Source organism: Trematomus bernacchii, unplaced genomic scaffold, assembly GCF_902827165.1.
Source record: "Trematomus bernacchii unplaced genomic scaffold, fTreBer1.1, whole genome shotgun sequence".
Lineage (NCBI taxonomy): Eukaryota > Metazoa > Chordata > Actinopteri > Perciformes > Nototheniidae > Trematomus > Trematomus bernacchii.
The window spans coordinates 499,885-524,179 of NW_022987671.1; the positions used below are offsets into that span (position 1 = coordinate 499,885).

A 24,295-nucleotide genomic window follows, 5' to 3' on the forward strand; every position below is an offset into this window, starting at 1 on the left:
GATTTGTTAGAAAATGTCTTCAACTTTAAATGACGGAATTTATTTGACATGGGGCTCATTTACAGAGGGCCGCCGGCCATAGTTTGGACTCCCCTGGACTATATAAATATACTGTGTTAAACTGAGTATTATAGAAGTAATATACTGATTACTTATTATTGTCTTATACTGAGCATCTCTTCGTGGAAAGTTCTGATCCAACAAATGTACAGTTTGACCACTCCTTTGGCAGTCTGCAACTGTTGTAAAAGTGTTGCACTGATCCACACTATTACAACAACCTGATCTTTGTCAACGTGTTTAAAAAGAAACTAAGTGATTAAACGGACCATCTTTATTATTTTAATGCCATTTCTTTCCCCGCTAGGATCATATAACATTCATGTTATATGATTGTATTGTACCTCTTATTCAATGATTGACTGAAATGATTCTAACCCTTGAAAGTCCAATATCATTTAATTGATTGCATCTAGATAACTGCCCTCAGTAAACCCTGCTCCCTCCTCCCTTCAGCATTTACAAGAAATGCCCTCTGTTTTTCTCAATGGCACAAAAAAACTTCACGTACAGAGTGAAGCCAGGACTTTGAATTGCAGCTCGTAGTCTCTGTTGATCAGTATCTCTTTATCTGAGGCCCTGATACTCTGATGGCCCTGATGTCATCACCCCAAGTGAAGGAGTTCAAGTATCTATGGGTATATGGTTCTCGAGTGAGGGGGGGGATCATGGATCACTGGTTCACGTCCCTGTCGGACCAGAATACCGAGTGTGTACTGGTGCACACACATGAGTTATGTTGGAGCAGAACACCTCTGCTACGCGCCGTTCGTTGGATGAGGCTGGATCTCTATTAAATTAAGAAAGGAATTGAAAACACCGGAATCAAAAGTTATAACAATTATCTGAGTTTACTGGTAGGAAATAGAACAAGTATACAAGTTATACAGAGTACTCCGGACTTCAGATTTGTGATGCGATGCGGATAAAGGTGTCAGGACCATCCACTCATCAAACCAAAAAGAAATTGGACTTCAGGTTTGTGATGCGATGCAGACACAGATATCAGGACCAACAAACTCACCAAACCAAAAAGCATTTTTACATACAGAAACATCAGTATTCATATCTATTTTTGGGGCGGAGATGGCTCAACTCTTCCTTCCCATTTTCCTCCCAAGCGAATCAGAGTTCCGTGAGGAGGAGCTGTGTAAGCTGATCACCTCCCCCAAGTGTCCTGATTGGCTGGATTCACTTCTGGTCGAGGTTCAATCAGAGGTCTGACCAGCACGTGAGATCCTAAGTTACACCAGGTCAAAAGTCAACGTTTATCTCCACCCTATCTACCTCACATTCCCTTCCCATGGGGCCTCCCCCATAAAGTATCCCTTTTCAGACATTTAAACTTTCCTTCACCTTTTTAACGATGTCTTTAACGACTTAAAACCACATCTGGCTTTTAGGGGTGATAAGGAGCGATGTTGGTGTGTGACACACAGAATCTCTAAGTCAGTGAATTTAAAAGTGAGAATAACATTCTTCTTCTAAGTGATTATCAAAACCCGTTTGTGATTACCTAAAACAGTTCAAACTATACATGTTCACTAAAATACAATTCAAAATAATACATGTTTACTTCAATACAGTGTAGAATCATATCTTTTTACTTCAGTTAGCATAAGTTTCACTTTCCTTTATTTCAATTCCAACTTTGGTCATGAAGAATATGTTTCTCTGTTGTCCCCGTTTATAAAGCATAAAACAACAGCATCAGAGCACGGTGCAGAGTCTCTAGATGAGTTTACAGTAGTCCCTCGTTCTTATTAAACATCCATGTTGTAGTCCGCTGTATAGGAAACTGTAGTTTCCATAGTTTCCCCACAGCAGCAGACGCACATTTATGACGTCCGCTGGCGCATCATAAACACGTCGGATAGTGAACGTGCAGTCGGATTCTCTAAAGTACCGCAGTCTCTTCTCCTAAATCCTTTTGAATTCTCCTATCCACTATCCCTTAACCCTGTGACGTTTCACACAGAGGTCAAGGGATAGACAATAGGGATAGACGATAGGGATAGACGATAGGGATAGACGATAGGAGCTGATTTTTGGACTATTCGACCGCAACCCTGGTCTTAGTTGTGTTCATTGATTGAGGGCATTTAACAGGGACATGCATTTTTTTACGATATACAGCAAGTCAACCACCTGGTTTCGATTCGCCATTATCAAAAGAAGAACTTCAACCGGACAGATTGATGACTACGAAAAGCTAAACGGCTCATGAATACGTTTTTTTAAAGCGATGTGACAGTGAACATGACCTACAGAGTAACGGGTACGCAGATCTTTTCGGCTGATGAACCACTGAAATAAATAAATGTGGCATTATGAAATAAAAGTCTCTATAAATAAATTAGGCATTACTGTATGAAATAAAAGTCTCTATTAATAAATAAATGAGGCATTATGAAATAAAAGTCTCTATTAATTAATAAATGAGGCATTATGAAATAAAAGTCTCTATTAATTAATAAATGAGGCATTATGAAATAAAAGTCTCTATTAATTAATAAATGTGGCATTATGAAATAAAAGTCTCTATTAATTAATAAATGTGGCATTATGAAGTAAAAGTCTCTATTAATAAATAAATGTGGCATTATGAAGTAAAAGCATATAGGGAAACGCCCCGGGGTCTAGACACTGGTGATAATGCTGAAGATCTGGATTTGATGAGGAGATGGGATGAAGAGGAGGTGTGATGAGGTCTTTGGATTAGCTCTCATGGCACTGGATATGATGAAGGAGGTGGATGGGGAGGAGGCGGGCGGCAGCGTGAAAACCTGAAATCACAGCTGACTGCAGGAGAGAGGAGAACCATTTTAAAGTTTGGCTGCAGCACGGTGATTGGCTGCTGGAGATTGAGGTGAAATGTAATAGGTTAAAGAGAACACCCGTGATGAGCTGATTATATGCAGCTGCGGAGTGAATATATATACACCCAGTCTTCCTGAAAGAACTTGAGCTGAGCTTCATTTCAATCTTGAGAAAAAAAAAATGGGAAATGAAAGGGGATACAGCAAATACATTCTGCCATCACATCAAATCAAATCAAATCAAGTTTTATTTATAAAGCACATTTAAAAGCGATTTTTGGTCGAGCCAAAGTGTTGTACATGTAATAAAAACACATTACTACAATCACAATAAAAGACAATAAATTACAACAGATATATATAAAAAAAACACAAGGAAAAGTCAGGAGTCGTGCTCCGCTCTAACTAGAAGGCCAGAGAGAAGAAGTGTGTTTTTAGTGTAGACTTAAAAAACCCTAGGGTCTGGGCCGACCTCACATGGAGGGGCAGAGTGTTCCAGAGCCTAGGGCCAGCTGCTGCGAAGGCTCGGTGCCCTCGGGTTTTAAGCCTGGTCTTGGGCACTACCAGCAGCAGCTGGTCAGCAGACCTTAAAGCTCTGGCTGGGGTGTAGCGCTGGAGCAGTTCAGCTATATAGGCCGGAGCCAGCCCATTTAGTGCTTTAAAAACAAATAAAAGGATTTTAAAATCAATTCTGAACCGAACTGGAAGCCAGTGCAGTGAGGCCAGAATAGGGGTGATGTGGTCACGCTTTTTGTGGCCAGTCAGCAAACGTGCAGCTGCGTTTTGGACTAGCTGCAGGCGTTTAATTGAGGCCTGGTCCATACCCACATACAGAGCGTTGCAATAGTCCAGTCTTGAGGTAACAAAGGCGTTAATAACCCTTTCTAAGTCATTAAAAGATAAATACGACTTGGTTTTGGCCAATAGTCTTATTTAAAAAAAGCAGTTAGAGGCCTTTGCATATTTAAAACCAGTGCCAAATATGTAAAATCTGTAAACTTTTTGTAAAACTACAGTAACAAACTTTCAATGGCCACCAATCTGCAGATCACACACATCAATTTGACAAAAGATGTAACAAAGATGTTCACACTGCCGACAGTCATTATTTTAAACACTATGAACACATTTAACGCAGAATGCTTGCTCATTCATTTGTTTCCCTCGACCACGATGTTTGCCATCTTATGGTCAGATCCTAGGTTGGACCGGTCACTGATGATGGCGATATTCATCACAAGTTGTCCATCAAGGTCTGCCTCAAACTCTTTTGTGTCATTTTGAAGCAAATTAAATGATAGGTTAGCACATAAGAGATAATGAATTAGGTAATTGCATTCTTTTTAAACTGTCACTCTTAGTGAGCCATTATTACCAGCTGCTAATGCGACGCTGGTATTGTTTTCACCTTGTGAGTCTGCATGTGTGTCATCATGGCAATGTGGTCCTGAAGACACACAGAGGTGGTTTTGAGTACTTTGCCTAGTGTTTAAATGCGACAGATTTTGTCATCACGATATAATCAAAACCGTGCAAGTTTCCTTCTCATCTTTTTTGCAGGTTCCATACAATATTTTAACTGGTTAAGTGAAGAACAGAAGCCACTTGTCAACATTTTAAATGTGTCCTGATGATCAATCGGTAGGTTTCACTCTGACCTCTGGGTTGACTGTTAAAAGAATGGTTCGATGTTTATTAGGTCAAATATAGTGAACTAGGGGTGGTACATTTCCAAATATTAAAGCTTTGATTGTGCTACAGTCATAATAACTCAAGTCAGACCAGTGGCGTAGCCAGGAATTATTGTGTGGGTGGGCCTGGAGAAATGTAGGTGGGCCAGGGGGAGACTTATTAAGCGTGGGGTCTGAGCTGAAACTTCATTAATGATTTTAATGATTTTGTAATGCACTAATTGAACATAAGCATAAACTAGCAGTGAAAACAAAAACATAGGCACGGCTTTAACGGTACTTTTATCTTTTTTTTTTGAGAAAAAAATAAGGTAAACTAACTAACACAAATTGTGAACAAAACTATCATTGCTTTTTATTTTAATTAAATACATAATATTTCAGATCAAAAGAAACAACAGTGTTTTAACAAATCGTATTAAATAATGTGATGACAGAACTGTAAACAGAATAGCTGAAACTTTAACAAAATAAATAACTCTAAATTACCTCTAATCATTAGCCCATGTTTGTATAATTGAGTTAACTCCGTGTGTTGCTGCTAGCACACATAACACCTGACGTGGAAAAGTTACTCGTGGATGGGGCTACAGAGCAACTAGAAACACAGTCGAACCCGGTGCATTGCTCCGTTTGAATGTGGTGCACTTTTACAAGATGTTTAGACAAACTGCTCGTGTTACCGCCCTTACATGCTAAACTCTTATTGCACTTTTGGTAACGAGCATTGTCCACATCGAACAGGTAAAGTTTAACCACACCTCGGAGCGCGTTCTCTCCGCCATCCCCTCCGTGTGTGTGTGTTGCTGCATGTAGCAGCTGCGTGTGTGTAAACTGCCCCGCCCCCTCGCACACAGACGGGGGAGAGAGATCTCTCGTCTGGATTGGAAAGATCGAAAATACTCAAAATAATCATAGACGCATTTTGCAGTCTTTTTGCATATTAGAAACAGAGTTGGCGACACTAAAACTGCAATATAATGTTTGTGTAGCAATAATACATATGAGATATATTTTTTACATGTCTCCAGTACCGACCGATAACGTCGGAGCTTAATGGTACCACGGTCTTTAATAATTCAGCCCTGGGGCTCGGTACCCATCCCTACACATGACTGGCTCGGCGGCCACAGGTTGTTTATCCTTGACAGTCGCACAGTGGGCACACACTGAGAGTTGTCATATTCAGCAAATGTGTACACGCTTCACTGCAGACCTCAAGAAGAAATAAGACTTACGTTAACTCACGGCAAAACCTACTTTACTTACTAATTTACTCACGGTAAAAAAAATGCACTCCCTATTCCATTGTCATGAAGGTGGAATCTAACTATATCCAGAATAAGTTTGATTGGATCCAAGCTAGAAAAATGTTTATTTCTGCTGTAAAGTTGGGCATTTTAACATGGAGGTCTATGGGAATTGCTCCTTTCTGCATCCATCCCCTGTTGGCCACTAGAGGAACTGCAGTTTGTGGCACTTCCTTCTGGGCTTCCCGGCTCTGCGCTATAACGCGCTGATTGGCTGTGGGTGGGCCAGACGTGCATGTGGGTGGGCCCAGGCCCACCCGGGCCCACCCACAGCTACGCCATTGGGTCAGACTCTTGAGAAGAAGATAAGAGAAACAATGAAAGTGCAAGAAGATCCAGTGTCTCTGCTTGGGTGCCACCAGCTTCAGATCTCTTTCCTTGGTTATTTAGCCCCAAAGATCTCTCTCCTCTGTCCCTTTCCATTTCGGTACAACGTATTCCAGTACAACAGACCCCTGATGGTTGGAGGATGCATTGTATTCTCTTTCAGGGGTCAATATAGACAAAAGTGCAGATCGAAGTTCATGAAATATCAGGTACTTACAAAAGTAATAAACTATAAGGATTTCATGAAAATGTCATAATACATGTCATGCAGCAAGTCCATCAAATTAGTCCAACAAATAAGAAGATGAAGAAGATGGACCTTTAGAGGATCCCGAGGGGCATCAAGGTCTGAAATGCAGTTTCCACTCGGTTTTTTGTACAGTTTACAGTACTGTTTGTTATACAGTTACAAATGCACACAGTTATATTGATGCACACATGCACATACATTAAGAGGTCCAGGAGGTGACCTGGCATTTTAACTGGTTCCAAGTCCAAGTCCCTACGGACTGAACCACTGCCGCAATAATACATGATGTTTTTAATTGTCCTCTCTAGCATTTTCTGATCTGAAGCCCCTCTCTATAGTGGCCTCCAAAACGTTTACAAATAAGCATCTTGATATTTTTCCGATCTGCCTCCATCAAGGTTAAGGTTTGGTTTGGGTTATTTAAGATTATTGGGTTGGTTTAGGGTTAGGGTTAGGTTTAACATCAGTGGCGGCCGGTCCATAGGGGCGCTAGGGGCGCCGCCCCACCTCTTCCCATATTAAAAAAAAAAAAATTAAAATTAAAATTAAAATAAAAATAAAAATAAAAAATAAATAAAAATAAAAAATATATTTAAAAAAATATATATATTTTTATTTTTATTTTTAATGAACAAGGTAAATATTATATAATTGGTATCAGTAAAATGTATAATCTACAATAAAATCTCGTTTAAAATTGTGTTACGATGTCTAAAGTTACTGATAAGTCACATGTTTCCTGCCTGGCCTTGCCCGTGTACCTTCTCTCGTCTGGGCGCTAAGCGAGGAGCCCTCAACCAGTGCAGCAGCAGCCACTAGCAGCTGACTGTTGCTATCTGTAACGTGTAAACTATGCCGCGAAAACATAATTTCAGCCAATCAGCGTCGTCAATTATGATGGTCACAGGGCTCCTACGTGAGCGCCCGGTGCAGTCTGTGAGTTGTTTGGACTCGTATCCAAGGAGACAAAACAGGAAGCTGTCATACACTCTGGAAGCTACCATTTAGCAGCTAATGAAAACTCCGTTTTTGACATAAAAATTGAATTATGGATCATCAATCATTTTTCAAAGTGACAGACACATTGGATTAATTTATGGATTAACCTTCAGATGCGTTTTTCTCGTTTTTGATCAGAATTGTTATTCTGCAAAAGGTGAGCATATCTCCATGTTTTGCTACCTAAAGCTACGTCGTGTGATGTCTGTATTTGCTTCCCCTGTCGCGAGTTCTGATCGCTCAGTGATGATACTTATATTTCTAGAATATGTGGAATCTCAGCTTGTAAACTTGTTTGTGCATATCCGATAAGTATATCGATTGATTTATACCTAGAGTGCGTTAGCATTTTTTCGCTCAGGGCTCATTTAGACGCTTCTTGTGAGACTTGTGTTTTGTTTCGGTAAACATGGTTCATATCATCAGTTAGATGCGTTTCCTCTGAGTAGGACACATGAATAGTTTATTACATTTTAAGAAGCCCTGAGACACAGTTTCGTGAGAAAAAAAACGGGGGAAAAAAGCCCCTTAACAGGTTAAATGGGAATTAAATCAGTGTTCCCAAAGCCCCGGTGTTCTGCAGTTTGTGTGGGCCTACTGTACTGTTGCACAGTTTATGCTGTAGAAACTATGTCCAGGACAAGGTGTTTGGAAGATTCATAGCTAACCACACTGAAGTTATGGAGGTATTGATCAGTCTTCTCATATTTTTAAGCCTCAAATTGTCCTTCTCCCCCCCTCTAACATCACCAGAAGTCATGATTTAAGGGGTCTTTTCTCAAAAAAAATTACCGGGGGAGCATCCCCCCGGACCCCTCTAGTATTGTTTGATCACCATTTCCACAGCCCCACCTAAAATATTTTCCACCAGCCGCCACTGTTTAACATTATTAAACCTGAAATAAAGGATTTTTTCTCCTCCAAAGTTGTGTAAATTATATCTTCTTTCATTTTTGGAAAATATCCTGGGGTTTTGAAAAAAAAAAACCTGTCTTTTGGACTGTTCCAATCTACATACCTCTCAGAGTCACCTTCTAAACTACAGTGATTTCTTGATACTCAAAAACTGCATTTAATATGTTTCTACTTTCATGTATGGTAAGATGTGGCTGTGGGACTAAGAGACACACTGAGGTTTGTACATCCACCCACAAAGTTGGCAGAAGGCCCGTGGTACAGTGTTTTCTTGTTTAGCTGCTTTTCAGATTATTAAGAAACTCTGTATCCTAGTCGTGTTTTATTTAAAAGTACAGTTACTCAGAAATGATTTGAAAGCTTACACTCTTGTGAAAGTACAGTATCTGTAGACATATTAATTTCACATCATGTTGGGAACACACACTACGAGCTACAAGTAAAACTGCTGCTCTGTATGGGCACTTATGGTGGCATTTATAAGAACAGGTTTCATTTCTTGTAAATGCTGATGGGAGGGTGAACCAGGTTTGCTGTATAGTTATCTAAATGAAGAATGAACATGCAGGTGGACTGGATATTCAAGCTGTGCTAAAAACAGGACAATAAAGGGCGTGAATCAACAAGTTCCAACGATCATTAAAGAGCTGAGAAAAAACACGACACAAGTAAAAGATTGTGAAAGAAGTGAGAAGTGAAATGCAGAATAAATGCAACAGTTACATTTTGATGCTACTTTATGTAGGTGACTCTATCCGAAAATAATACTTTTCTTGTGGGTTATGTGTAGACTGTGTAGATCTATTGTAGGTTACATTAAAGAATGAAAGGTTCCGTTTGTTGTAGAGTTTGTGATTTTAGATGTTGGGATGTATGAATAAAAAATACTTGACAGACTAGAAACAATGAAGACTGGATAGGAGGAAACATTCAGCAAAACATTTAAATTATCTTGTTCATATTAAGACTGTCATGATTTTAGATTTGTGTTTTTAGCAGTGGCGAGCCGCCAGGGCCCTCTAGGCCCTCTGTGAGGGCCTAAGATATTCTAAAAAATAATATTTGAAAAAATAAAAAAATAAATTTTTTTTTTTTTAATATTATTTTTAATATTATTTTTTGTTACATTTTTCATTAGTTTTACCAAAATAACTTGATTGAATTGTATTTAAAATAACATTTCCAAAGAAATAAATCCTTCGAATCTGCCTGTTCAGTTTCTGTTGGAATGTGAAGGGTTAAATGCCGTCTCTGCGGTACTGTGAAGACGGGAGAGCTTGTTGGTCCCTGTGTACATTCACAGAGGGCCCGCTATAGTAACTCAATGAGAGAGTAATGTCAAATGACAGTAAAATTGACCAATCATATCCTCCCTCTAAATGGGTGGGCTTTATTTTCGCGGACTTTATGACAAGTTCCGCCCGCTGTGAGGTGGTGCAAGTGGTGCAGTGATGCGTCCTAAAACCCGGAAGTAAGCTGCGCCCGGGTTCCCTCGACAGGAAAGCAATGGGATTTCTCATGGATGTAATAGCTCGATATAAGGTCTGTGGAAAACGAACCTGTTAGATAAATGCACGTTTTGTTCAGCCGGATAATATCCACATGTCTACCCTACTTTTATTATTTTCGAATCATAAATCTAATCAAGATTTATGATCGATAGATTTATGATTAGCATAAGTTCGTTCATGATGGCTCATTTCACTGATAGTGATGACATTGTTGCGAAATTATTAACCGAGTCATTTTCAAGATTGAGTTACAATGATAAACTGGAGTGGCAAAGGATCAGCTGCATGACCCCGCCATCAAGTGCTTCATCCAAAAGGACAGCAGGATGGACTTTGTGTTTAAGTGAATTGATCATCAAAGGTAGGCCTAAGTCATTTTCAATGTGGGCCGCCGTGCCGACGTAATTCATTTGTAATTGTTACTTGGCTGTGGGTGCCCTGTCATGATAGGTGTTTATATAAATGGTGTTGTTTTGTGTGGTAGAGGGTCGCTGTCATTGATGCGTTTTGCACCCTGGGCTGTTGTTTTGATATTCCGCTGAAGTATACGCTGAGACGTAATAACTCTTCTTTTTTTTCGAGGGAAGGGGGGGGGGGTCAGAGGGCCTAGGTATAAAAGTCACGGCTCGCCACTGGTTTTTAGTCATGGTTTTATTTTGAAATTCGGTCCTTCCTGTGTCTGGACTTCCTTCCTGTGTCTGGACTTCCTTGCTGTGTCTGATTGTCTGATTGTGATCACCTGTTGTGTTTCTGCCTCCCCTGCCCAGCTGTGTCTTGTCCTGTGATTACCCTTCTGTGTATTTAGTCTTGTCTTCCCTTTTGCTCCATGTTCGTTCGTCGTCTTCCTAGCACGTCCATATTCGTCCCTGTTTTTTGTTTTGTCCGGATGCTTCCTCGTGTTACCAGTTTATGGATTTAAGGTTTTTTCATGGTCATCGGATTTTGTTGAATAAAGCTCGCCTTTTGTTATACTTTGTACCCCTTCTCCTCATTCTGCGTTTGGGTCCTGATTCTCCCCAACCCTGACAGAACGACCGAACCGAGAATGGACCAGATGGACACTTTGAAGTGGAGTTATATTCACTTACACACGGCATCGCACGCACACACGCGCACACACACCACACACACACACACACACACACACACACACACACACACACACACACACACACACACACACACACACACACACACACACACACACACACACACACACACACACACACACACCACACACACACACACACACACACACACACACACACACACACACACACACACACTCTCATGGCCCCTGGTAGTCACACGGCTCCATAATATAACTGGCAAAAATGTAAGAATGTCATGCATCGGCCTACAGTGGGAAAATTGTTGAATCTGGTGGAATAGAGTAGAAATATCAAATATCACTACTTTTCTTCTAATTGAAATGCTGACATTACAAAATGCATGGTTTTATACTGCAATGGCAGTGAGATCAAAACATGTGGTTTGAATGGAAGTCAATGAGGCATTTTTGGCCACAAAGGTGTCCAGAGGTAGTATCTGACACTACGTAAAAAATAATAATGCAGTCAAATCAACTTTTTTGTTAATCTTTGACATATCCAAGACTCTAATAACCACCAAAGCCCCCTACTAATTATTATGTGGAAAATAATTGAGGTTTTGTGTGTTTTTGTAATAAATAATGCAAATAATTAGACAGGCATTGAATGGGTTAAAATCATGAAAATAATTGAATGTTTGGTAGTTTTGAGTACGTTAGAAGTTGTTTAATTGATTCATGAAAAAAAAAAGTAGAAATAATTTAATAGCAGTTTTTTGGGGCGTGTACATTTTTGCCACGAAAGTGTTGAAAGGATGAAAATTCGAAGAGGGCACAAGGGCTAGAGACTCTGTCTTCACCGTGCTCTGATGCTGTTGTTTTATGCTTTATGAACGTGGACAACATATTCTTCATGACCAAAGTTGGAATTGAAATAAAAAGGAAAGTGAAACTTATGCTCGGCTATGGGATTAGTTTTGTGTCATAAAGATAAAGGAACACTTTCTCAGAATCAAGCAAAACTAAGAGTTTAATATGAAGCATTTTCATTGTGGGTTATACACGAATATAATTGATTATATTAACTTTCGTTTTAAGTATTCAACCTAATATGGAGATCTCAACAACACGTAATGAAGGTTATTAAGCGTTTTAGCTCCTGTGTTGTTAATATTGACCGCCATTTCCTTTATGAAGTAAATCAGCCTCCCTGTCTGTGTCCTCGCGCTGCCCTCACATCCCCGGACCCCCAGACTTGGAGGAGCACAGGGATGTCAGTATTGTTTATGAAGCTGGGTAAAGAAAGTAAATTATTGAAATGAAAATACTATTTATTTACTTTTACAAACAGTGAGCAGCTGGGCAGCTGCAGCATGTGTATTGCAGGACATGTGTTGGACAGACAGAGTGTGTGGTTGGACTCTGTCTCACAGGCAGGTTGCAGTGTAACATCAGAGAAGACTGGGACTCGGCACACACAGAGACGAGACAAGAAGAGAGAAACAGTCGGAGTAATTTCAAATGGCGTGCTAAAAAAGAGAAAGGTAGACAGCGAAAACAGAGCATTTAATGACATGTTCTCTTACTGGACCTCTTTGAAATGCAATTGAATGCAGCTGCGGTAGCTGAGCACGGACAGAAGACCCCCAGAAGAACCAGCATTTCAATTATTATAATACTACAAGTGAAAATATATGTAAGTATTGATCATTTGTGTTGTTTGTGCTGTACTATACGGTCTGTTTCTTTATTGTGTTAAGTGAGAAGTAAATTAAAGCTGTGCTATGAAAGTTAGCTTTTGCTAACTTTAGATCCATAACAATGCTAGCTAAGTAGCCTAACAGCAGGGACAGTTAGCTTAGCTACCAGAGCGTGAGCTTTCAGACACCGGCAGACACACTCACGGACTTGTGTGCCTGACTCTACCAACATGCTTTCATGATTCTGTTTAGATAGTATAAGCCATGATAGCTTATTTTATTAACATGCTCATTTGATATGAAAATCAATGGAGGCTGAGGTTACTACTTCTCTTTGTAGGAAAACCTACCGTCCATGACTGCCCCTGAGCTGAGTTTTATTTATCATACTAATGTTGAGCTTTGGCTTCTTTTCTATGCATTGCAAAATGCTACACATAGGCTACTCGTATTAAGTATCAGATGTATGGGCATAGATATGTCTCATAATTATTTGTGTGAACAGAAAAATAATTTGTGTGTAAATATGTGATTTGTAAATGTAAAACACCATCCACAAATGCATTTAAAAGATTTGCAAAACTCACAAATAAATTTGCAAATGTAAAACGGATCTGCAAATACGCTAAATATTTTCACAAATAAAAAAAAGATCTCTGAATATCTCTTTAACATTGACAACTTTCGATCAGGCATTTGTGAATCCATTTTGTATTTGTCAACCAAAAATGCGCTTGCGGATCTCAAATCTCTGCTTGTGGATCTCAAATCTCTGCTTGTGGATCTCAAATCTCTGCTTGTGGATCGTCTTTTTACACACACGGAATTTTGAGACATACTTTCCGCCGGTCTCGGCAAAAAATCTACTCGTGTCACTCGGTTGTTTTCGGAAACCACGTGATGGCCTGCTGATGACAACATTTCCGCATGATTTCAAAGTAAGAGCATGATGGTTTGTTTAATACTCTGTTTTTGTATTATAATGAATAGCGGAACGTTAGATGCATTCTTCATCACCATCATCATCATGTTATAGTGATACAGTTAGTTTGTGTTAGTTTATTGGTTCAATACAGCATATATCGAGCACATTCGTATGCATTGATGTTGAAGTACAGGCTCTGCCACTTTCGGGTCCCGGAGCAGCTGGCAGCGAAGCAGCCCAGAGGAAACTCTTTCTTCATTGTTTTTTGTGTATTCAGTCAAGCGGGTCAAAGTTACAAAGCACTTCACATCTTATTAATCGGCCTAGTTTTACCTTACCAGTGCAGATAAGGTCATCTGTAAAAAAGCACCGTATTTAGGTTAGCCTTCATAGTAAGGCTACATCAAATGTTATAATATTCATTGTGTCCTTTCTACTGTATATGCATATATTCCTGTCTATTGCTTTCATTTGTATTTCATGTTATTATGTTTATACTTGTTTCCACACATTTCACAATTTGGGATGAATGAAGTATCTATCTATATGTCCGTCCGTCTGTCCGTCCGTCCGTCTGTCTGTCTGTCTGTCTGTCTGTCTGTCCGTCTGTCCGTCCGTATAATATAATATATGTGAACTTCGTAATTTGAAAAATGATTGATTCGAAAATGATATGCTGCTACAGTACAGTACAAGTAGCCTACTTCTGGGTGTTTCATTCAAGCTCGGCTCCGTGTGTGTCTGTGTGGCACGAGTGAGCGAGCGAGAGAGAGAGAGAGAGCAAGATTGTTGTTGCTGCGCTAACCGATATTAGAAGCTGTTTCTACAACTAAGTGAAAGGAAAGTCCTCTCCTGTCAGATAACGTCAGCTCAGTGAGCTAAAGGACTCTCAGTGTTTAGATAGTTCACTTTAGTCTAAGTTATCTCAGTGGGTCTCAAAACAGTTTGATCACCATTTATGTAAACAAGTATTTCCGAGGCACACTTCATATGATCATTATAGTTAGGCTATAAAACAATAAGAGAATAAATGAAAAACAGGTATGAAATACTATATGACAGTAAAACAAGAATACAGTTTAAAAAGGGGAGTGATTTGTAAAATATCCATAAAGAAAAAGTACATCTGTTTACAGTTCTGTTTCATGGGTGTCTATCTATCTATCTATCTATCTATCTATCTATCTATCTATCTATCTATCTATCTATCTATCTATCTATCTATCTATCTATCTGTAGACAGACAGACAGACAGACAGACAGACAGACAGATAGACAGACAGACAGACAGACAGACAGACAGATGGATGGATGGATATATGGATATATAGATGGATGGATAGATGGATAGATAGATAGATAGATAGATACCTCATTCATCCCAAATTGTGAAATGTGTGGAAACAATAACATTAAATACAAATGAAAGCAATAGACAGGAATATATGCATTTAATGTAGCCTTACTAAGGCTGACCTAAATACGTTATTAACCGGCCTAGTTTTACCTTACCAGTGCAGTGGTAAGGTAATCTGTAGAAAAGCAAGATGTGAAGTGCTTTGTAACTTTGACCCGCTTGACTGAATACAAAAAAAACAATGAAGAAAGTTGAACCAATAAACTAACACAAACTAACTGTATCACTGTAACATGATGATGATGGTGATTGTTACGACCCTGGGTCGTTATGTCATTTGTGTGTAGATATTGTTCCCTCCTCCCGTATCTGTCCTGTTGTGTCCTACTTATACCGTATACTGGTCCTCTTGCTTGTCTTGAAAACCTCAGAAAAGAAACTACTTTAACCTGTCCTTGTTGGACACGCTTTAATTTATGCAAAAGTGTGAAACCCTTTTCTTTTGGTTGATTCTCGTTTTCTCCTGTTTATACGTCAGAGTAGGTAAGAAGCCTGTACGTTTATTTTTCTTATTTGTTAGGCAATATTTATGTGTTCAGAGATTTGTTTGTTTTGTGGGTTGTTGCGTTTCTTTGTTAAAAACTTTGGTAATTAAAATGACCAAACGGCATTCTCTGTCTCAGTGTCCATGTTCTTGGGAGTGGGAAGAGTTGGGAGAGGGCAATTTTATGCTGCGCCTAGTTTCCCCTAGATCTGGGCGTAACAGTGATAAAGAATGCATCTAACATAGCCGTGGGAACATGTTTCAAATGGGGGGTGCTGTGGGGATGACACCAGGGCCGGTTCTGACCAATTTGCTGCCCTAGGCAAGATTTTAGCTGGCATCCCCCCCCCCCCGTCGAGGCGTGCAGGAAACTAAACCCACCTCCCCTGAACATGGGTCGACTGAAGAGTCTCGTCATGCCTGCCTACAAGAAGTAGCGCTGAGCAAAGTGACTAGAAGGCAACAACACACTTATAAAAAAAAAAAACACTTTATAAAGTCAGGCAACACTAACCAGGCTTCGTGTGATTCTGTTTATTTGTACCTTACTTTGACCATCCGTTCGCTGTTATTGATCATTGTGGAGAGACGTTTTGTTTTGTATTATAGCAGCTATCGGATGGAATCAATACATGGGCTGCAACTTAAAGGGGACCTATCATGCAAAATGCACTTTTGTACGTCTTTTATACATGAATATGTGTCCCCGGTGTTCCAGGGAACTCACCAAGTGTCAGAAAACACAACCCTCTCTATTTTCCTCCATACCCAAATCTCTAAAAAAGAGGCTGCAACGGATCTGATAAAAACTGATCCAGATTTGAACACTGTCCTGACGTCAGGACGGTGGCGCTACGGCTATTGGGCCAACTCCACCAATCAGGAGGAGACAGCCATGACCATTGCCGTTCGAAAGCGCTGGAGACGCTGTAGTACATATGCCAGGCCAGTAGATGGTGCTGTTCTCACTGAATCTGCCCTTGCAGAGCAGAGCTAAAAAAAAGTGCAAATTGAGCAAAATGAGGCATGGCTAAAATGCATGATCTGTTTGGTATTTTGAAAACAGAAACGTATAAATATACCTTATATAGGTATGGCCCTATATCATTTAAATATACCATGATAGGTCCACTTTAAGGGGAACTGGGGATATGTATCAGCTGCTTGTGTGACAGTCAGACAGTGAATACTTTAGAGCCGTGTGAGCTAACCCGGAGCTAACGGGAGAATAAACTCCCGTGGAAGAGCAGGCAGCACTGCAGCGGTCGGTAAATGCCGCTGAAACACATTAATAAACAATGAACCACGGCACTCTGGAGAAAAGTATAAGGTTGGAGAAGTCGTTATTTAATTTAATCTGGCTTCGTATGATTAAAAGCAACACGATCATCGACCCGACGCAGTCCCCCGTTGTTGTTGTTGTTGTTGTTGTGAGCGCCGTTGGGGAGCAAATCAGCGATGTAAACGGTGACGTCATGACGCAGCAGCGGCAGCACCAGTCGGGCTCTGGGCGGTGTGAACAGAGCGGGAGCAGAAAAGGGAAACCGGAGCTGAACCAGAAAAGCTCTAGCTCGGAGCTAGAATGGGAAAAGCACTGGTGTGAAAGCCGCATTATTGACATGTTGGACAGCTTATATAAAAAGGCTTAAAATGTATTTAGTATTGTATTAACATGTTTTAACACGTCACATCCTCTAAGGGGGTCCGGGGGTATGCCCCCCCGGGAAGATTGTTTTTAACATTTTAAAGTAAAATGCTTCAATCTGGAGCACTTTGAGCATAATTACAAGAGACTGGATCTAGGGGGTACAACTCTAAAACACCCATATGAAGAAGATCGGTTTACATTTTAATAATCAAATAAGTATGTGAACATAACCAATAACCTACCATAGCCAATAACAAATAAATGTAACGTACTTTATTTTTGTTGTTCATTTATATCTTATTTTACGTAGTTAACAGTTATTTATTTATGCATATTTTTTAATCTCTCCAGTTTTAAAGGATATTTTTGGTTTACTGTCTATAGTATACATTGGAATGATTTCAAACCTGTTTTTATTTATCCTAATAATTATAAAGGAGTGCCTTGGAAATATTTGTTTACATAAATTGTGACCAAACCGTTTGAGACCCACTGAGATAACTTAGACTAAAGTTAACTATTTAAACAGTCCTTTACCTCACTGAGCCTCTCAGGGGAAATGGAAAATGTAACCGGGGTGAAAAGGGTGTTATCTTTACTTAATTATGAATGTTGTTACATCAATGCCGAAAATTAGTTTTTTTTGTATTATATTTGTATTATATTTCCATTAATCTTGTGGACGTGCAGATTCCCTGTCCTCCGTCAGGGGGTGCTGCAGCACCCTCAGCACCCCTACTTCCCATGGCCATGGCATCTAACGTTCCGCTGTTCATTAAAAAAACAGCGCTTTAAACAAACCATCATGCTCTTACTTTGAAAACCATGCGGAAATGTCGTCATCAGCAGGCCATCACGTGGCTTCCGAAAATAACCGAGTGACACGAGTAGATTTTAGCCGAGACCGGCGGAAAGGTTGTCTCAAAACTCCGTGTGTGTAAAAAGACGATCCACAAGCAGAGATTTGAGATCCAGAAGCAGAGATTTGAGATCCACAAGCAGAAACGTGAGATCCACAAGCGCATTTTTGGTTGACAAATACAAAATGGATTCACAAATGCCTGATCTAAAGTTGTAAATGTTAAAGAGATATTCAAAGATCTTTTTTTTATTTGTAAAAATATTTTGCGCATTTGCAGATCCGTTTTACATTTGCACATTTATTTGTGAGTTTGCAAATCTTTTAAATGCATTTGTGGATGGTGTTTTACATTTACAAATCACATATTTACACACAAATTATTTTTCTGTTCACACAAATAATTATGAGACATATCTATGCCCATACAGATTTGACATGATATCATTTCTCGGTCAAAATCGGTTGTTTCCCTGAATGGCCGACTATTGTGTGACGGCAAATGCTGCGGCTGCAAGGCATTGTGGGGCAGCATTTTCTCCTTTCCAGTCGTTCCTAAGATGAAGGAGGTTATAAAGGAAGTTTGAAACCTAATTTCCTATCATCTAAAGCAGGGGTCACCAACCTTTTTTAGGGTGAGGGCTACTTTCAAAAAATAAAACAAGTCTGGGGCTACTTTTACTCCTCTTTTTTTTGTTTTTTGCAGTGTATATATTTAGCACATTTTAACATTATGATATGCTGACCTTTAACCTTTGTGTGCTGTTTGGGTCTGTGGGACCCGTTTTCAGTGTTTACTAAAAGAACATGTATGCTATCTAATTATTTTAACCTGCTTTATTTGGGGGTGGTCCTCACCTCCTCTAGGGGGGTCCTCACCTCCTCTAGGGGGGTCCTCACCTCCTCTAGGGGGGACCTCACCACCTCTAGGGGGGTCCTCACCTCCTCTAGGGGGGACCTCACCTCCTCTAGGGGGGTCCTTACCTTCTCTAGGGGGGTCCTCACCTCCTCTAGGGGGGTCCTTACCTCCTCTAGGGGGGTCCTCACCTCCTCTAGGGGGGACCTCACCTCCTCTAGGGTGGACCTCACATCCTCTAGGGGGGTCCTCACCTCCTCTAGGGGGGACCTCACATCCTCTAGGGGGGTCCTCACCTCCTCTAGGGGGGTCCGGGGGCAAAAGAGCGGGGGACATTTCCCCCCTGTCCCAGGTGGAAATTACGCCATGCGTGTGTGCGTCAAGTGCAATAAATATATATGCAAGTTGCAACACACAGAGTAAAACTCTGCCCCTCATGTGTTGTATAGGCTGGCATGATAGGCTGCTCAATGGGGCTGATGTGTTGTGTAGAAGGAAAATCAGCGGGGAGGTGCCACATTGCTTTTCTTCCCGACTGCAACGCTGGTCCCGCAAATCAAGCAAGAACGTGATTGGTCGATATTCATTGTGGGGGTGGGGGGAGGAGGGGTGGTAGATAGATATAGGCCGTGTCTCAATTCAGGGGTTTCATCCTTCGAAGGGTGCATTCGTAGACCGCATACGTCACTTCCACCGAAAGAAGGCTGTCGCAATTTAAAAAAAAGACGAGACTCCTCCGAATGCGGCCCACGAATGCAGCCTACTTTTCCCCAATTTGAAGGATACATCTGATGTACACTCCGCGGCCTACCATATCCCAGGGTGCAATGCGCGCAGGGAAGAGTGAGTTTTTTTCAAATGAAATGGCTTCCGGTCTCCCCAGCAGAGTGGAGTTAAAAGCAGCAGCAAGCGGAGGAATCACTAATGAATGTGAGTATTGGGTTTGAACTTACTTTAAATTAACTAACGTCACATTTTCGTTAAATAATACGGATAAATATGTGACGCTAACTAGCTAGCTGGACGTACTGCACTGTTGTTTACACTTATATTTAATTCAATTCAGAAGTTTATCAAAGTCATACAGAGATCTTGGCTCTGTTATAGATAAGTTATAATTTATATTACATAAATAGACCAAAGTGAAAACATTTAGACCGGTATAGCCTACAGTACGGTGGGATTTATAAAAGGCTACCCTGACGTGTAGCTGCTGTTAGCTTTATTTACTTCTCTGACATGTTGCAATGTTTTACTGTTTATTAAACTTTGGGACAACATTACAACCTTTGTGTTCAGCTCATGCTGCTTTGAGGTAGGGCTAAAAGAAAAGCCTATTTTAAATATTTCCACCAGATTTGATCATCTTTTATAAGGTTAAATTGTATTTAATGTATCCTAATCCCATAATAATAAGACAATCACAAATAGACAGCAGCCTTTTGCTTGATGTTAGTTTGTGCCGTGCTGTCAAAGGGATGCAAGTGTGACTGTCATTTAATCTCTTTAGTTTTTTAAAACCCAGAACAGTACATAATTTTAAATGATCCTTTAGGGATTGTTTGTCTGAAATGCTTAGAGTTAAATTTTGTAATAATACTTCTGCAATCCTGTGTTTAATACGATTAATTCACTTTTTTCTTTTTCTCTTGTTTTTCTCTGTAATTCGTAAAATTCTGGAGAAATGGATCTGCTGGAGAAGGACCCCTAATCTGAAAAGTGCCCAGCGGATCATCAGGACAGAGCTGCCATCCACCTGGACCCCCCGTGGTGCTGGAGAAGGACCCCTAACCCCAGCGGATCATCAGGCCAGAGCTGCCATCCATCTGGACCCCCCGTGGTGCTGGAGAAGGACCCCTAACCCCAGCGGATCATCAGGCCAGAGCTGCCATCCACCTGGACCCCCCGTGGTGCTGGAGAAGGACCCCTAACCCCAGCAGATCATCAGGACAGAGCTGCCATCCACCTGGACCCCCCCGATTTACAAATATTATATTTTGACCTTAAAGGTGGGGTAGGTAAGTTTGAGAAACCGGCTCGAGATACACTTTTTGTTATATTCCATGGAATGCTCTTAACATCCCGATAGCAATGAATATCTGAAGTGCTTTGACAAAAAATCCATAAAAAAATGTCATCTGTGGAAGCTGTAATACTGTAAAAAGCACGACCAATCATTTTAGCCGGCCCGGCTAAAATAACTGGATGGCCTACCTGCCTGTCAGCCTTCCATCTGTGCACAAACTTATTTCGTGCCCTCATTGGTCATGTGCGCGTTTGTGTGTGTTGGAGGAGGGGCTCTGTAAGGAAGTGGAAGATTTTCTCCGGTTGTGTATTTTCAAATTCTAGCGATCTCGAGCCGGTTTCTCAAACTTATCGAAATATTTTTATTTTCAAAAGCTTTTTTAGTCTGATGATTGATTTTTTTAAACAGACCGTTCAACAAAAGGATACCCCAAAAATGTAGTTTCATTTAAATATTGGATTGTTCTTTCTTAGTAAGATCCAATTTTCAATTCAAATGTGGTCTTACCTTTTCTTGAAGATGAAGTCTATGCTATCCTTCTGGACAAAAATCTCTATTACTTTTTTGTAAAAGTCCTCCTTATCTTCCTCTAGTTTCAAAAGTCGAGCTTGTTGTTTGCGTCTACCGTCTCTGCGTCCCAGCGCCCCCTGTGCTCTCGAACCCAGCTTGTCTGCCAAAATGGCTTTTTTAGATTTTAGGTCTTCAATACAAACTGGATTTCCTGTGGACTCTGCAAAGCTCTGCAGTTCCACTATTTCCATCTCCAGATCTCTCATAGACTTGGTGATGTCACGAGAAACATTGAGAGTGTACTGAAGACAAAGCTGCTTGATGTCGGCTTTCCCACAATCCCACCACTGCTTCAATGAGTTAAAATCCCCCTTCCTTTCTCTAAAACCTTTCCAAAAATAAATAAAAACCTCTCTAAAATGTGTATCCAAAAGCAGAGCAGTGTTAAAATGCCAATACGCAGATTTGCTTTTTATGTTGGCAATAAAAACATCACACAATACAAGGGAGTGGTCAGAGAAACCAACAGGCAATATAGCACACTTTTTAAAAACATTAATTTCATTTCATTTCAAACCTTTATTTATCCAGGTTGTATCCCATTGAGATCATTGACCTCTTTTTCAAGGGAGACCTGCTCAAGTAGGTTCCACATGAAACATTAAAAACATAAACAGAACAACAAAAGGACATCATACAGTAGCATTACAGGGATTACAATTTACATACTATCCACATGCACAGGTACCAACAGCTTCCGATTCAGTAGCATCCAACCGAGCTTTAAAATGGTGCTTAAAACAATCAAACCTGTCTAGCCTAGCCATTGATAAAAGGTTCTCCCTAGAGTGGACCCATGTGTACTGTCTGTGATGTGTGTGATGCTCTCTCCATATGTCTGATAGACCAGGGGTACTCAAACTTTTTTATTAAAGGTCCACTTGTGAACTTTATACAAGGTCACTGGTCCGGATCAATGCCAGTAAAGTCACCCCCCCCCCCCGAAACGAAACTGAAATTGAAATTAAGAAGCAGTTTCTTATGGCGCGCTATGCATGGGGTTTCCCGACATGTCGTTGCAGTAAATGAAAGGGTGTTCCATGTTGTCGTTGCTGTGGACCTTCTTAATCTACCTTCTTTGGGGGCCCCCTTCTGGTCCAAGCACTTGCCTGCCTTGCCTGTCGGCAAACGGCGCCCCTTTATATACTCACACATTCAATACATACATACAGTATGGTGGCTTGGCTGTTTGTCTGTAGTCAATGCCTTGAACCTCGGCAAAAAATGCATTAGAAGCATTAAAAAGTCAAGGTAAACTTGCGGTTAACTCACGCTCACGCACACAAGTAAATATATATGCACGTTCATTCTCACTACGTGTCAGACACAAGACGCGCGTACATAATGATGTACATTAATTTATCAGAATCAGATTTTTTGTATATAATGGGACACAGGGTTCGGTCCGGATTGATTTGCAGTTCGGTCCGGATCCGGACCTTGGTCCGGAGTTTGAGAAGCCCTGTGATAGACTATGTGCTGCTACTAACTGCGTCATGGCTCTTTTGGATGCAGCATGAGGTTCCCTATGGTTCCTATCTAACTCGTCGTTCTGTGTGCAGTTAAAATCTCCCCCTAAAAATAAAACCTCTTCTGGTTCATACTCACTTAAAACAGCGCTGAGCTCGTTTAAAAACTGAACTCAACAGAGGCATGACACCAGACTAATCAGAGAGTTGCATGGAAATAAACGTGTGCTTGTGTCATTCAAGCTCGGCTTTGTGTGTGTGTGTGGCAATAGCGCATTTAGTGTGATAGGGAGAGAGGGGGATGGAGGGACCGGTGTCAGCATGGACCGTGTTGTTAGCATCTGGTTAGCTAGCTGCACTAACGGACATAAGGAGCTGTTTGTTCCACAACAAGCTGGAGGAGAGTCCTCTCCTCTCAGACTGAGAGACTCAGGTGAGCTAAAGGACTCTCTGAGTGTTTAGATACATAACTTTAGTCTAAGTTATCTCAGTGGGTCTCAAACGGTTTGGTCACAAATTATTCAAAAGATTATTTCCGCGGCACACCTTCATATGATCATTATAGTTATTAAAAAAAAAGAGAATAAAGGAAAAACAGTTATGAAATACTATATGGCAGTAAAACAAGAATAGAGTTTAAAAGGGGAGTGATTAGTAAAATATCCATAAAGAAAAAGTACATCTGTTTACAGTTCTGCTTCATATGGGTGTTGAGAGAGGTATCCATAGATCTCTTCATGTTGCTCTCAAAGTGCACCAGATTGATGCATTTAACTTCAATATTTAAAAAAAATCTTCCCGGGGGAGCATCCCCCCGGACCCCCCTAGAGGAGGTGAGACCCCACTCATAAAAAATACCACTTTAACCCTGCCTATATGCCGTGAGCTGATTATCGAGCCTTCATTGTAACAGTCGCGGGTGTACTGTGTGTGTGCGTGGGGAGTGTTGCAGTAAAAAATGCCACTGTAGTGCCGCCGCCACTGTGGGCTAAGCCCCGAATGTTTTCAGGTCCAGGCGACGCCCCTGCTAAGTGCCGTACATGTCCTTTTCCTCTTCATCTAAAATCTCTCGCTGTAACTTCATTTTCAGGACCTTCAAACGAAAACATTCCTGCTCAGTGAAAAGATGCATCTGAGCTTTAACAGACTGTAAGAACACAGAAGCTTCTGAGGAGTCTCTTTTGGAGTTTTTTTCCTGTTCTTTATTTCCCGCCCCCTCCCCCTGTTCTTTATTTCCCCCCCCTCCCCCTGTTCTTTATTTGCAATAGAGTTAACTATGAACAATTACAAATGAAAAATAGTTTATCAAATATAAACAATATCAAAAAAAATAAGTAGAAATTTAAAGTTAAAGTAGAGAAGGATGATCAGCAAAAAGTACACATTTTACAAAAAGATTGCCACAATA

The 24,295-nt window shown here is 40.5% G+C and overlaps 1 protein-coding gene across 1 annotated transcript in view; it reads left to right on the plus strand.

Moving 5' to 3' along the window:
* Positions 1–24,295, plus strand: part of LOC117487435 (GTPase IMAP family member 9-like) — a 223,026-nt gene that overhangs the window by 63,720 nt on the left and 135,011 nt on the right. The window lies entirely within an intron of this gene.